The 15,465-nt window shown below is 44.6% G+C and overlaps 2 long non-coding RNA genes across 3 annotated transcripts; both read left to right on the top strand.

Annotated features, from left to right (window-relative positions):
• Positions 1–1,977: 1,977 nt before the first annotated feature.
• LOC147260893 (uncharacterized) lies at positions 1,978–2,836 on the top strand. The gene is made up of 3 exons (XR_015116025.1): positions 1,978–2,142; positions 2,278–2,472; positions 2,647–2,836. It is a non-coding gene; the product is annotated as an uncharacterized LOC147260893 (long non-coding RNA).
• A 2,823-nt stretch (positions 2,837–5,659) lies between these two features.
• LOC147260892 (uncharacterized) lies at positions 5,660–14,175 on the top strand. Of its 2 annotated transcripts, XR_015116024.1 has the most exons (4): positions 5,660–5,735; positions 6,645–6,995; positions 7,101–7,319; positions 13,969–14,175. It is a non-coding gene; the product is annotated as an uncharacterized LOC147260892 (long non-coding RNA). The 2 variants fall into 2 exon arrangements; XR_015116023.1 differs by lacking the exon at positions 13,969–14,175 and having other exon boundaries at positions 7,101–7,575.
• The last annotated feature ends 1,290 nt before the right edge of the window (positions 14,176–15,465 follow it).

Below are 15,465 nucleotides of genomic sequence, written 5' to 3'. Positions count from 1 at the left end.
GACGGGACCACAATAATACCGTACATTGGACTTCATATTTTTCCTCACTTTGATGGATCAGAAACCAGGTCAGACTATTATTGTTTAACTTAGTAAACAGCAATGTTTGTTACTGATTTGCAACTTTTCAGCTGGCCACAGCTACTTACCCACAGACGTTAGCATGTTTGCTAGCACCAGGAGTACTACTAATTATTAGGAACAGTATTGGCAAGGCTATGTCATGCATATTCATTCGTGTATTTACAAGGGAGGGATGGTTCACATTAAAAATCAATATGTCGGTTTTCACATTCATGTGACTCGTCCAGAATTAACCCTGAAGCTCGTTTCCATCTGCAGCCCCTGAGCAGGCTTTTTGTGGTCATAAAACTATCCATACAAAAACTGACATCGATAAACTATGCAACAAGACAAGTAGACATCGTACAGGAGACGGAACAATTGTTCGACGTTTTAATGGTGGCCGCACTCGCCGAGACACGTGTGTTTGACTCTGAACAGAGTGATTTGGTTTGCTTGTCCTTCATATCTCGTCCGCCGTACATCTACAAAACGCTGAATTTTCGAATCATATAATGTCAAATCATATAGTCAATGCCTGAACTGTTGTGCCCGATGTCGGTGGTTTTCAACAAGTAGTCCGGGGACCCCCAGTTGTCCTTGAGCGAATTCCAGGTGGTCCCCAGCTAAATGGAGAGTTGCTAACCCAAACTGACCCTTCTAGATTCTTTAGCTCTTGACCCTTCTAGATCTTTAACTCTTGAGGTTTTATTGCACAACCAAGAGTCCACTTGTGTTATATTGTATCTCTTTATTTGCCTCAAAGGATGCAAGCTGTCAGGGTGAAGTGTCTCCACAGGCAGAAGTCCATTTGCTATGAAGGGCAACTGACCTTCAATTCATTTTTGGAGTGTGGTGAGTGAAACAAATTGCACATGGAATAGAATTGTCATCTACCAAATAGTGTATTTTGACTGCAGCCCCCATCTATAAATATGTTGTTCCAGGGGCCCTGAGAAAGATTTGAGTTGAAAATGTTTGCTTTAAAAAATTATATTTAGACAAATATTTGCACAAATTTTAATGCTTTTTCAAAAATGGCAGTTGTACGAGCTCACAAAACAGCACTCAGTGGTGCACTACAAGCTTGTATATCTGCTAATATTGATATTCAAACAGTTTTCTGAAAAGAACAACAAAAAAGTCTTATGTTTTTGTATCAGTGGCGCTCAATATTTCATGTCAAGGATCCCCCAAAATTATATGTCTTTGGCCGCAGACCCCCATCTGAATATCTGTTGTTTCAGGGACAGAAGCAAAGATTTGTGTTACAAATGTTGACTGTGAAAGATTTTAGGCACCTTTTCAAGATTCTTGAAAAAATATCAGATCTGCAAGCTCATAGTGCACTACTCGGGGGCAGACTTTGCGCTTGTAGATCTTCTATTTTTCAACAGTTAAAGCATGACGCTATAATGCTTAAAACACCAAGAGGTGTTCCCGCCCAAAATGGGTTAATGGTTAAAGTGGTTTGAATTATAGTGACACAGATGCATGGCCTTTAATAATAATAAAATAAATACATTGCAGTCAGATTCATCAATGTTGTGCAATCTTGTTTTGTCTGCAGTTTCCAAGAAATTTGCAATTCCAATCTTGGATTTAAAAGTCTATGACGATCTGAACACTGAGGTTGATGAGTAGGCGTTTACGTTTCTTGTGAATAAACCACACCTGGGTGTGCTTGAGGTGCGTTTACCTCAAGGCTCACATCCTGAAGGTGTGGCACTTATTACTCGGAGTCATATAATGCACACAGTCCTTGCTAACCTAGAATGTGAAGTATTTTTGCACTTCAAAATGCTCTTTGTTTCAAAACACCCAATGTAATGCAACATGGATCCATCCTCATCGAACACAATCTTTTTCCATTCTACGTGTTGCAAATGATCCCCTCTTGCTGATAGTATCACACCTGGACTGCTAGATTCAGCAAGCCCCTCAAGCCACTCCATTGCCAGCTCCAGAAGCTCCTTTGTCAGCTCCAGTGTGGAAAACGAGGGGGACTCTGATGACGTCATCATTTTGCAGCCAAGTCCTGCCCGAAGTAACAGAGCTGACCAGACTCGTCTCGCTCAGGTGAGCCTTGATGACTGTTTGAAATCGAGATGCTGATTCTGATAAGGGGGAAAAGCCCATGTACAGTTTTGAAGTAAAGGGGGGATGGTGGCCACTCACTTATTCTCGTGCCTTCATATTGTCATTGTGACTCAGCCCCCTTCGTGTTGCAACCTGAGATTGACAGAATAGTCGTTTACCTTCTCCCACTTCGATGATTGAAAGGATTCTGAAGGAGAAACCTGGAGGGGAGAGGATCATGAATGAGCATGCTCAGACAAAAAGTCTGACAGATTCTCGGAGACGTGACATGGTGAAGATACTGGTGGCACACATGGCCAGTGAACATGGGTATGACGGCATGATGAACATGAGCACCCAATGTACACTTTTTGTTTTAATTGGTGCAGACCAAGAGCCTTTTTTTGCAGAAGGCATCAGGAAACAATACTTTTGTTTGTATCTTGTGTGTGTGTGTGTGTGTGTGTGTGTGTGTGTGTGTGTGTGTGTGTGTGTACCCTGTAGGGCAAGTCCTTCAAGGCGTGTCAAAGAGGAATGTGCAATGGGCATCACTGCCTTGTTCCCTTATCTGGCAGACCCCCAGGGCAATTTGGGCCATGTAAGTAGATAAAACAAGTCTGTAATTGCTCAAAATAGGACTGTTGAGTGCATTGTAAACAACATATTATTGAACATTTCTGGATTCTGAGCTTTCTCCTAGTTCAGCACTGCAGATGTCAGAGCCTTTGACTCCTAGTTCAGCACTGCAGATGTCAGAGCCTTTGACTCCTAGTTCAGCACTGCAGATGTCAGAGCCTTTGACTCCTAGTTCAGCACTGCAGATGTCAGAGCCTTTGACTCCTAGTTCAGCACTGCAGATGTCAGAGCCTTTGACTCCTAGTTCAGCACTGCAGATGTCAGAGCCTTTGACTCCTAGTTCAGCACTGCAGATGTCAGAGCCTTTGACTCCTAGTTCAGCACTGCAGATGTCAGAGCCTTTGACTCCTAGTTCAGCACTGCAGATGTCAGAGCCTTTGACTCCTAGTTCAGCACTGCAGATGTCATAGCCTTTGACTCCTAGTTCAGCACTGCAGATGTCAGAGCCTTTGACTCCTAGTTCAGCACTGCAGATGTCATAGCCTTTGACTCCTAGTTCAGCACTGCAGATGTCAGAGCCTTTGACTCCTAGTTCAGCACTGCAGATGTCAGAGCCTTTGACTCCTAGTTCAGCACTGCAGATGTCAGAGCCTTTGACTCCTAGTTCAGCACTGCAGATGTCAGAGCCTTTGACTCCTAGTTCAGCACTGCAGATGTCAGAGCCTTTGACTCCTAGTTCAGCACTGCAGATGTCAGAGCCTTTGACTCCTAGTTCAGCACTGCAGATGTCAGAGCCTTTGACTCCTAGTTCAGCACTGCAGATGTCATAGCCTTTGACTCCTAGTTCAGCACTGCAGATGTCAGAGCCTTTGACTCCTAGTTCAGCACTCCAGATGTCATAGCCTTTGACTCCTAGTTCAGCACTGCAGATGTCAGAGCCTTTGACTCCTAGTTCAGCACTGCAGATGTCAGAGCCTTTGACTCCTAGTTCAGCACTGCAGATGTCAGAGCCTTTGACTCCTAGTTCAGCACTGCAGATGTCAGAGCCTTTGACTCCTAGTTCAGCACTGCAGATGTCAGAGCCTTTGACTCCTAGTTCAGCACTGCAGATGTCAGACCCTTTGACCTTGATTTTAGCAGTTCTTCAAGAAGGGTGCGTGTTTTTTCATTTTAAGGAGAAAATAAAAGAAGAAAAAGTTATTATGTGAACAGTGCAAAGAATGCTTTTTTGCTCCAGTGGTGACAAATAAGACTGGGGCTCTGCTGTGATTTAAGTAATTTCATTTATAAACAATATAAACCCAAAAAAATTCCATAAATTAGAAAATAAGTGTTAAAAAAGTAGTGACATTGGCTGATCTACAAGCTCACAATGCTGTGAGATTGTAGATCTTATGTTTTCACTAGTTTGGGTCTTGGGCAAACATCTAGATGCATCCTGCAACTGGAAAGTGTCGCAGCAGTATGTGTGGTTCCAACACTTCCAGGTGGTCCAGATGCTGGCGACAGAACCCCTTTCAGCGAGGAAAAGCAGCTAACCACAGAAACCCAGTGTCATGAGGCCATCGCACTGATTGTAAAGGACCACACTAGTCCTTGCATGTGTTTGTTTCATCTCAGTGAAATATTCTAAATGTGTATTGTTTACATTCCGTTTTATTAACAAATATAAACTCTCAAAGTTATTAATTAATGCTTCTATTTTTGTGTGTGTGTTTTAAAATAGTTGGTAGGTGAAGTTGTGAGTGACTCCTGTATGTGTAGGACTGTTGTATGGATTTGGGAGATTGAATTTTGTCCTCTGAGTGACACCGTAGCTCCACAAGAGGGAGAGACAGGTAAAGGTAACCCAACAGGAGTTGGTAATGAGGAGGCTGCTTTGTTTGAGCCTGGGCCACAAAGGTTTGATCTCCAGGCTCCAGCGTAACTTCTGCTTCATTTGCACAGAAAAGAACATTGACGCCTGTTTAAACAGAAGAAAAGATTAAAAGTATTGAAGCATCCTTGGTGAGCGCAGTGAGGTATGTTTGTTTATCTTGAAACATTGTATTATTGCAACATTGTGAGTTTGGATCAGTGTGCATGGAACACTTTGTTTGAAGGAATGTTTGGTTGATGTTGTAATATTATGGACAAAATTATGAAGATTGTACTGTGTTCCATGTGTGACATGTAGAGCTTGCTCAGGTGAGCCCCTGCATGGTTTCTCCCTCTCTTTGTTTCCCTCCTCCCTCTCCTGCTCTTAGGAAAGATCCAGGAGGACGCTGGCTGCTTCCTGTTCTGCCCTCCCACCTGACATCTGGGAGAAGAGTTGATTGGAGCCTGGTTGCCCCTCCACCTGGCTGGTTCCAGGGAGGCCTCTTTATCAGCCACTCCCCTGCTTTGTTCTGGGTCTCTCTCTCTCTCTGGCGGCCTGCTGAGCAACATACTCTGAGAAACCACTTTGTAAGATCAACTTATTTGGAAGTGGGAGGTGGTCGGTTGAGGTTAGATTGGGGTACCCCACACCTTACATCACGTAGTCTTCTTTTGTATACCACACTAGTTTATGGGTTGGTGCCATCCTTGTACGTTTTTGACAACCTTGATGAGTTAGACGGGCAGGCCTTTTGCTACTTGTGTTTCTTGTGTCAGGAAGATTTCAGTTAGGCCTTGTTTTGATATGTTAAGTTAATTTGTTTGGCACAATCCCCTCACGGCCGACCTTCCCTCCCACTTTGTACACAGCTCTTGTACTTTTGATCACCCCTTTGTGAAATAAATAATTCTTGCACTGATAATTTTCCACTTGGCTGTTTGTGTTATTCCTTGTGTTGCCGCAAGGAACGTAACATACTGTGAAGACTGTATGGTGACTTGTTTGTTTTATGTTTTGTATACTCTGACACAGTTTTCACGGTGCTCTGGTGAACGTGACGACGCTGCTCTCACTAAAATAAAAGACGCCTTAGGCATCAGTCGAGACTCTCTTTGGGGATCCAAGGGTTGCTACACTGATGAAGCATACAACTGATGAGGTAATCATGAAGGAGAAGATGAAACAGACCTTCACCCATCGCCAAGCAATGGTTCACAATCCAGTGAAGTCCTCTGAAATATTCACCACCTTTCCAAGACTTCCTGACATCGCAGGAATGGTGTGTGGCTCTTGAAATGAAACATAACTAACCCTTTTACAGCTGAAGCCGATTCTAAAAAAAAAGGCTTCTAAATCCTGTTTTCTGAAAAAACTTTCTGTCAGGGGTTCTCAAACCATTCCATGACAAGGACACCAAAAATGATGTGTAATTGGCCACGACCCCCATCTGAAAATGTTGTTTCAGGTCCCCCCAGAAGCAAAGATATGAATTCAAAACGTGTGCCCTCAAAGAATCTATCAAAGATTTGTGCCACCTTTTCACTATTAGATCCACGTGAACTTGTATCATGTATATGCTTGACTTATAAGTACACATGAGTTCAAAGTATCATGAACAGATAATACATAAGACAACAGAAAAACACTTCCTATCAATCTCAGCAACAGAAAGCATTTCCTGAAGCCACCTCTTGAAACATGGAGCCCTCCAGTTTAATCATTTGAATTCTTTAGCTGCAACCATGCCTGCTTGTAGAGCCTGTTTTTGAAAAGGAGGAAGAGTCCTCGTCCTGTCAGAGCAACCAAATACAGCAAAGTTCCAGTCTTGTTTGGAAAACCAATCCAATATATCCCACCAGAAGTTACTGAGAACAGGACAGTGCCAGAAGAAGTGTGCCATCGATCCTTCAGCACTACGACATCCATCATACGTGGGAGAAACAGATCCAAATATCTGACTAAGCCCAATTTTGGAAAAATGAAGTATACGCAAGACTTTGAATTGAATCAGTCTGTATCTCGAATCGATGGAACATTCCTGTACACTGACCAGGCTTTCCTCCCACAGTGCCTCTGACACTGGGACGTCCAGTTCTTTGGCCCAGGCCTCCCTGAGAGGACTGGCGTCTACTGGAATCAAAGGCAGTGACCAAGCGAGAAATCAAATGTTGGGAGTTCCACGTGAGAGAAGTAAATCTTCAAAGATGTTGCTCTTTGGTTTAATGGTGAACTCTGGAATATCCTCGCACACAATGATGCCAAAGTGTGTCTGAGGAAGGAGGTGTTCAGATTGGAGCTGAAGGAATGAAGCAGATTTGTTATCAACCATCTTCTCCAGTGGAACAGAGTCCTCTCTTCCTCCATTCCAGAAGCACACTGTCCATCATCGCTGGCTTGAACAAATGGTTCTATGATACAGGTGTGTGGATTGACACATCTGACATTCCAAGCAATTGTTTAATAAGATTCCAGATCTTCAGAGGGTTTCAAAGAATAAAGTTACGACCAAGTCATTTGTCAGCAGGCTGCGCTCCCCAGTAAAGCAGTGCAGGAAGAGAGGTCCCTGAAACTGACACAGACTGGATTTTCAGCCGGGACGGGGAGACAGCAGACCAGTCATCGCCAGGGGAGCCCCACTGTCCAGTTTTCTGATGAATCGTCCCTACTTGAAAGGGCTCAAGAATACACAAGTGGTATTCCTCTTGGTTTGACCATTTATTTTGAAGGGACCAATTTGGAGCAGGTAAGAGTCCTAGGATGGACAAGGAAATAAAAGGGTATATTTCAGTTCCAAGAATAATTTACATTTCCCTTCAACATGAGCAAAATCATGCTAATTATGCAGAGCCCAATTTACTTGTAAACAATACTTTTCTATTTACAATTTACACATTCGCACCATCGCATTCAAGTTTGACTATGAAGGAGGAGGCTAGTCATGCAATATGGACAGAATGATCATCAGAAATCCATGAAACAATGTTTCCAGGATCACTACATAAGGCTTGGCCTGGTCTAAGCTACTTTGTGATCTATATTATTATGATTATGATTGTTGTTATTATTATTATTATTGTTATTATTGTTATTATGATTATGATGATGATGATGATGATGATTATTGTTATTATCATTATTATTATTATTGCTATTATTGTTATTATTATTGTTATTATGATTCTGATTATTGTTATGATTATTATTATTATTAGGATTATAATTATTATTGTAATTGTTATTATTATTGTTATGATTATGATTGTTATTGTTATTATTATTGTTGGTGTTGTCAAGCATTAGCCAAATTAGCCACACACTATGAAACAATACATCATCATCATAGTCCTTTGAATTAGATGACACTTCATTGAATGCCTGCAGACTAGCACACACTATCAGACTACATTCCCCATAATCCTCTGCGACATCAGGAAACAAATTGGTGTGCTGTTTTCAAACTCTTGTTTCCAACTAAACAGCCAACAGCAACAGATGCACTTTGTGACACACATTGAGAACATGACCGCTGCATCAGTGGACTATGGACGACATCAAGTTGATTCAAATGTCTTCATTTTAAATTCACCAAGCAAACGCTCCACACTGGTGATGGGTGGATGAGGCGTCATGAAGCGTCATGAAGCGTCATGAAGCGTGTCGACACAATGACACACTGTGTTGATACTGTGTCACTGAATACTGACACCTGCTGGACTTTAAACTTCCCTGCAGGCTTGACAGACTGACCTGACACTGATTTGATGACCTGGTGTACACAATAATGTCATTGAAGTCTTTGCGTTCATATTGGATCATTCCATGTCTTTAAACAATGTGAAGATGTATCTTAATGTGAAAATCTAAGTGAAAATGTTGGTAATGAGGACGCTTGAGGACTTTTACAAATTTTTATTTCAAAAAATTCGTTTTTCTGACATTTTAAAATTAAGTCTGTTACGTTTTTTTGATAAAACTTCTCCAGCTGTCGAAAACACGGCACAGATGAGGCTGGAGTGCAAAGAAATTGTAGGGACAGCTGGTAGAGGTTTGGACAGATTGTCTTTTGGTTGGCCCAGTAACTCACTGGATCCTGGGCCCTGGAAGTACTGCCCTCTGCCAGGTATCTCTGCACCTCCTGGAAGGCATCAGCTGTGGCACTTTTTGTCTGCCTGCCCACTTCCATGTCCAAATGTTGTCAAAGGTTATCTCAAAAACAACAAACTGGCATTTTAGGACATGATTTCCCACAACAACAAACAATGCAGGTTCCTGTGGACCAAACAGCAGCTAAGAAGGTAGTGTTGGTGTCTCTGTTCCTCTCCAGAAGCACACAACTGTTGACAGAAGGCTTGGCTTTCCAAGAGAACACACTGACACTGGTGTGGTAGCCCTGAGTGTCGTGACTGAACAACCATCAGTCTTAGACTGTTAAAGAGGCTAAGAGAGGACACTTGTCAGACATTATTGTGTCTGATCGCCACAACCCACGTGTGCTATTTAAAACCATTGACTCTGCTCTGAATGCCCCACAGCCTGTCTGCCTGGAAGCACCCACTGAAATGTGCAATGACTTCCTGCACTTTTTCATTGACAAGGTTGTTATCAGGAGGGCTCTCATCTCAGCTCCTGCCGCTGACCCCTCTGCTTCTGTCCGTTGCCCGGCTGTGTTCGATAAGTTTGAGCCTGTGACTTTGTCATTTTTAAAGATGTGGTTGGCCACATGAAGCCATCAGGTTCCCCTCATGATTCTGTCCCTCCTCATTTTTAAAAGAGGTTTTCCCCAGTATGGGGCAGTCAGTTCTGGGTGTTAGTAACAGCAGTCTGTCTTCTGGTGTTGTCCCCATTAGTTTTAAACATGCAGTAGTGCAACCACTGCTTACGAAACCTGGCCTTGACAGCACTGTATTGGCTAACTTTAGGCCCATCTCTAAGTTGCCTTTTATTTCTAAGGTCTTGGAGAAAGTTGTGTCTGCTCAACTGAAGTCTTTTCTGGATGAGCATGATATTCTGGAGGTTTTCCAGTCAGGTTTTAAGACTCTGCATAGCACAGAGTCAGCACTGCTTAGGGTCTTCAATGACATCCTCCTGGCAAACGACTGTGGAGATGATGTGATTCTTGTCCTGCTGGACCAAACTGCTGCCTTTGATACAGTGGATCACAATATTTTATTATCTCGGTTGCAGTACCTAGTGGGCATTTGTGGTAGTGCTCTGCGGTGGTTTAGGTCCTATCTGACAGACAGAACTCTGTGTGTAAGCTTTGCTGGTTCTGAATCTTCCCCTGCTCCTCAGTCATTTGGGGTTCCACAGGGCTCAATTTTAGGGCCTCTCCTTTTTTCATTGTATGTACTTCCTCTGGGCTCCATTCTCATCAGCATGGCATCTCTTTTCACTGCTATGCTGGTGACAGTCAGATAGATGTGCCACTAAAGAAGAAAGATGCTCTCTCAATCAAGCCACTTCTGTTATGTCTTGATGACATTAAAGCCTGGATGGCCCTAAACTTTTTCAATTTTAACGAGAAGAAAACTGAAGTGATGGTGTTTGGTCCCAGTGGCTCCTGTGAACCTCCCCCTATTGACTTGGGCCCCTTGGCTCTGTATGTGAAGCCAAATGTTTCAAACTTGGGTTTAAGATGGACAGGGATTTCAAACTAGATCGTCAAATAGGTGCAGTGGTGAAGTCCAGCTTCTTTCATCTGAGGCTGTTAGCAAAAGTGAAGCCCTTTCTTGCAGGAGAGCATTTTGAGACTGTGATTCATGCCTTCATCACGTCTCGGCTTGATGATTGCAGTGCTCTTTACTTTGGAATCAGCCAGTCCTCCCTCTCACGTCTCCAGTTGGTACAAAATGCTGCTGCTCGACTTTTAACCGGAGCAGGAAGAAGGAGCCCATCGTTCTGGCCTCCCTCCACTGGCTGCCTGTGCACTTCAGGGTTCATTTTAAGATTCTTTTATTTGTTTTTAAATCCTTAAATGGTCTGGCCCCCCTTACCTCTCTGAGCTGCTTCACCCTCGTGCTCCTGCTCGGTGCCTCAGGTCAGCTGACCTGCTGCTCCTGGAGATACCGAGGTCTAAGCGGAAGCTCAGAGGGGACAGAGCCTTTTCTGTTGCTGCTCCCAAATGATGGAACGATCTGCCTTTGCACCTCAGACAGGCTTCTTCACTGTCCATTTTTAAAACTAATCTTAAAACCTATATTTATTCCTTGGCTTTTGACCCAGCATGAGACTTTGCTCCTGTTTTAGTATTTTTATTGTTCTTCACTTGATTATTATGTTTTATGACTATTTATGTACAGCACTTTGTTTTCAGCTGTGGTTGTTTTTAAAGTGCTTTATGAATAAAGTTGAGTTGAGTCTTAGTTTTCAAAGACCTTCTGCCCTTGGAGGAGAGTTTTAGGCCTTCCTGGTGTTGCTGGACAGGCGGAGCAGGGACCGAGCAAAGCTGTGGTTTCTAAGAATGGAGAAAGTCCCTGACAACATGACGCTTGGGCCCAGAGTTCAAATACTGAACCTTTCCTTCATGTATCTCTACATCAGTTCCTTTGTTCCACATCAAAACCACTGTTTTGGCAGTCCAACACTTCATCGGACAGTTGTATAAAACAATGCTGCATTCCTACTTTGCCAGGTTGCCTTGAATGTGGCGTCACTTCCTGTTCTGACACTCTGCTGCTTTTTCAACATTTTTAACAAGAAATGTTTGTTCACAATTCACTGAAACGAGTGTGTTCAATGCCACACATTTACAGACCTTTGTGTTTCCTTGAAGGTTCATGTTGGAACACTGAACGTAGTAAAACCTGTTCTTTAATGGGAAATCCCTGTAGATGAAGTGGAACATTCCAGAACTTCACTTTAACACACTCCAATTCCAGAGCTTCTGTTTGAATGGAGCTGTTGTTCATGGATTTTGATGGACGATGCTTGGTTTTCCATTGTCCAATGAATGTTTGACCCTTCCAGTCCTCTAAAGTGATGGACTAATACTGGCAAGATGCAGAAATCCTCTATTGTTCAAAGCACAGATTCTGTGTTGATACATTGTTGTAGTTTTTATACTTGGAGAAACCAGAATCTGACAGGAAATCACTGTAGAAAGTTGGCTCAGTTTCAGAAAGTAACAACTCAGTAGCTTCACTTGACAGTGACGGACCTTAAACTGGGCTATTTTGATGGACTCCGCTTGCTTTTCCACTGTCAAATGAACTTTTCTAATGGGAAATTCCTGCTCATAGACTGGTTTGTTTCATAAATGAACCAGTAAGAGCCCTGAACTGAGAGAAGAACCTGAAAGGTCCTTGTTCTTCATGTGTTTTCCATGATGGGCCTGTTTTCCTGCAGTTGAAAGCACATTTCTCAACACTAAATGGACTGTAATTTCATCAGTTTGGACTGGGAAAGCTGCTGGGTATTTTTACAGTTTCTTCCATGGAATTTTGTGGAACAGTTCATGACTGTAATTGGACGGTACCGTCTGGAAACGCTGCTGCCAGACTTTTGACCCTTTTTTTTACAGTGCAGTAAAGACCCAGGCCCTTAGACCTGTCCAGCCTCACACCATCTGGAGGTGTTGGTGCTGAATGGGCTTGTTCAGTGAACCCTTGGGGCTCCATCCACCAAAACCTGTCCACGTGGTCTCGGCCCCACTAGGACCAGGTCCTGTGAGTTTCAACTCTCTATGTACCAGGGCCCAGGAGCTGGAGGGCTCCTGAATCAGCAGTGTTGGTTTAGGTTGAGGGACAGAGTTGCTGAAGTTGGGGTTTTTGAATGTAGACACTGAGAGGACGGTCTCCAGTGACCTTTGACCTTGACAGAGGCCTTCCCACACCTGTTCTGGTTTGACCTGATTTGGGCTCTAGAGAGAGGAGAGGACAGGAGAGGACAGGAGAGGAGAGAGAGGAGAGGAGAGAGGAGAGGAGAGAGAGAGGAGAGGAGAGAGAGGAGAGGAGAGAGAAGGAGAGGAGAATAGAGGAGAGAGAGAGAGGAGAGGAGAGAGAGGAGGAGAGAGAGAGGAGAGGAGAATAGAGGAGAGAGACGAGGAGAGGAGAGAGAGGAGGAGAGGAGAGAGAGAGGAGAGGAGAATAGAGGAGAGAGACGAGGAGAGGAGAGGAGAAGAGACAGGAGAGAGGAGAGAGGAGAGGAGAGGAGAGAGGAGAGGAGAGGAGAGAGGAGAGGGGAGGAGAGGCCTCCATGTGGCTCATGGATCCCTGCATGGAGAGACCGTCCCTTCTCCTTCTCTGTGTCCACAAAGCCACGGCGGTGGAACCAAAGGTCTCCAATGTGCAGGGTCCTTGACAAAGTGGGGCTTCATGGTGGTGGACTGATGGCTCTACCTGCTGCTACAACACAGGCTTGGGATTTCTCCTCTGGAGCACACAAGGTTGAGGTGGGTTTTCTAGCCCAGCCTGGAAGGCTCTCACACACTCGCCAGAATTCAGTTTCTTTGATGTGTCCTGAGATCAAAGACAGAATTCTAGGATCAAATACACTGGGAAAGCCCCCTGATGACATCATCAGGAATCTGACTTGGATCTGGTCCTCACCTGAGCCGGTTTCGTTGCAGCTCCTGGTTTTTGCGACTGCACTCGTGGACACGTTCAAAGATTTCTCAGTTTTCCACAGCGCCTGACCTTCAGGTCTGAGAGGACTGATGGACGGTGGTTCCTCTCTACTGAGCTGCTGGTTCCTGCCATGACATGAATTCTACCAGTTGGTAAAGGGAGCTGTCAGCTGGGGACAAACCTGACTTCTGCTCAGCTCCACTGATGCTCCACCCCAGGAAGAAGGTAGGAAGTTCCACCAAGGAACCTGACAAGGTGAACCTGAGAGGGGAACCTTTTCAGGTGATGACATCATGAAGCTCCCTGAGAGAAGGACGAGCAGAGGGAGGCCACTTTGAGGAGCTAGAATATCAAACCTGTTCCAGTTCTTAACAATTCTTGGCTCTACTCCATGACTCCATGTATCTTGTTTGATATATTTGATGTCTTCAGTATGAATCTCCAAAGTAGAAGGTAGTCCAAATAAAGGACACCACTGAAGAAGAGGGTGTCCTCACTTCTGAGCGGTAGTGAGTGGCTGCTCTGTCCATGTCCTGTTTTTAAAGTACTATTTATTTAGTGGCTTTAGGGGCAGACAACAAAAACAGCATCCCATTTTTAAAGTGTTGCATCGTGAGGTGTAGAGGTCCCAGGTGGAGGGAGGACTGCTACCCACAGTTCTCTGTGCTGCCTTGACCCCCCCCCCCCCCCCCGCTGAGCCTTCTGTTCAGCAGCCTGTAGCTGCCGTGCCACACGGTGCTGAGGCCCTGCCTCAGTTGTAGAGAGCAACACTCCAAGAGCCAGGATCCAAAAGGGTAACAGCTCACCTTCACTATCTTTGTCCAACAGAACCCCCACCAGCTTCGGGTGGTGGACCAGGCCCCCAGCTCTGGCTGTGATGGAGTTCTGTGGCCCTGATGGTGTCCACTTGTTTCCAGGCCAGACCAGGCTACCAGGAGACATGTGTGGAAACAGGGAAAGGGTGGTCCACCACCCATTCTCCTAACCCAAACCCAACCCCCACTGAGGAAGCAGCGTGTGATCCCAACCCACTTAACGGCCGCACCTTTGCACCTCCCTGCTGGATTTGTAGGCATGGCTTGTGACCAGGACATGGATGAATCCTGAGGGTTCCTTCCAGTGTCACTGCAGGCAGCATTGCAGAAACACATCAAAACAGGATTACAGTTCAATAGCAGGGATTTTCAGGGAGTTCAAGGTGCTGGGGAGAAGTGGGGTCCCAAGAACTGAAGGACTGTGCACCCCCTTTCTCCTCCTCAGACAGGTCTTTGCCCTCCTCCCCAACCAATTTTGTTGGGTTTTTCTTTTGATCTTTTGTTGTGAAAGTGCCTTTAGTCGTTTGTTTTATTGATCCTTTCATTTAAAAGCACTTTTAGTTGTTTGTTTTGAACTAATGAGCACATTTTTACTCCTAATTTCTAATATCATGTTGAATTGGTGATGTAACTGTTTAATGTGTGTTTTTAATATTGACAAATGTTCATGTACTCAAATAAATGTTCTTCCTTCATTTCACTACGTTCTCTGTCCTCTTTGATCCTCCTAATGACTCACTGATTTATCCTTCTATGGTTCTGGTTCTATCAGTTCTAAAATACAGTCTCCAACAGACAGAACCAGAGACCTGCGTGTGCTCCAGAGTCCCTCTGCTTCTCCAGCTCCCAGGTTCTCCACCTTCTTTTCTCAGGCTGCTTGTCATTGCCTGGACCAAGACCCAGGATCTCCATGAGGTGCAGACACCATGCTGGTGGTTCAGCTGGGGAACCCTCCTTTCCCCCTATGACACTCATCAAACTGCCTTCAATCCTGTCAACAAACTCTCTTAGAAAGTGATGTTCTCTTTTTTCAAGATGGTGTTTCTTGACCAGCACCTTTTCAAGTCTCTGAAAGTGGTGGGAACTCACTGACAGGTGCATCAAGAAAGGATCCTCTCACCACATGGCAACGCGCTTTCCCCTGAAATGGAGGTCCCATGAAGGACTTTAGGTAGGAATGATGTGGTGTGGTGGAAGGTGAGAACTGGGATGCTGCATGTAAAAGGTACTCCTGAGGCTGGAGGTGTCACCCTTAACACTGGAGGGCCTCTTGCCACAGTTGGGGGAGCTGGGAAAGTTTCCGGAGGTCCACATTTACAGGGAATGAACAGGGGTGCTAACGTTGCTGCAGGAACACCTCATTCCAGCCGTAGTGAACGGGCTCCAGTGTGGCAAATGTTGACCGCTCTTAGTTGGTGACAGCAGCTGATTATTGCTGGAAAGGTGAGCTTGGAAGCTTTCCTCTGATGGTGACAGGTTTGATGGGGGGGGGGGGGGTGACCAACTGTGT

Source organism: Aulostomus chinensis, chromosome 5 (assembly GCF_037954235.1).
Source record: "Aulostomus chinensis isolate RoL2024-O1b breed Wild chromosome 5, RoL_Achi_v1.0, whole genome shotgun sequence".
In the NCBI taxonomy this organism is placed as follows: domain Eukaryota; kingdom Metazoa; phylum Chordata; class Actinopteri; order Syngnathiformes; family Aulostomidae; genus Aulostomus; species Aulostomus chinensis.
This window is presented reverse-complemented; position numbering and strand designations above follow the sequence as displayed.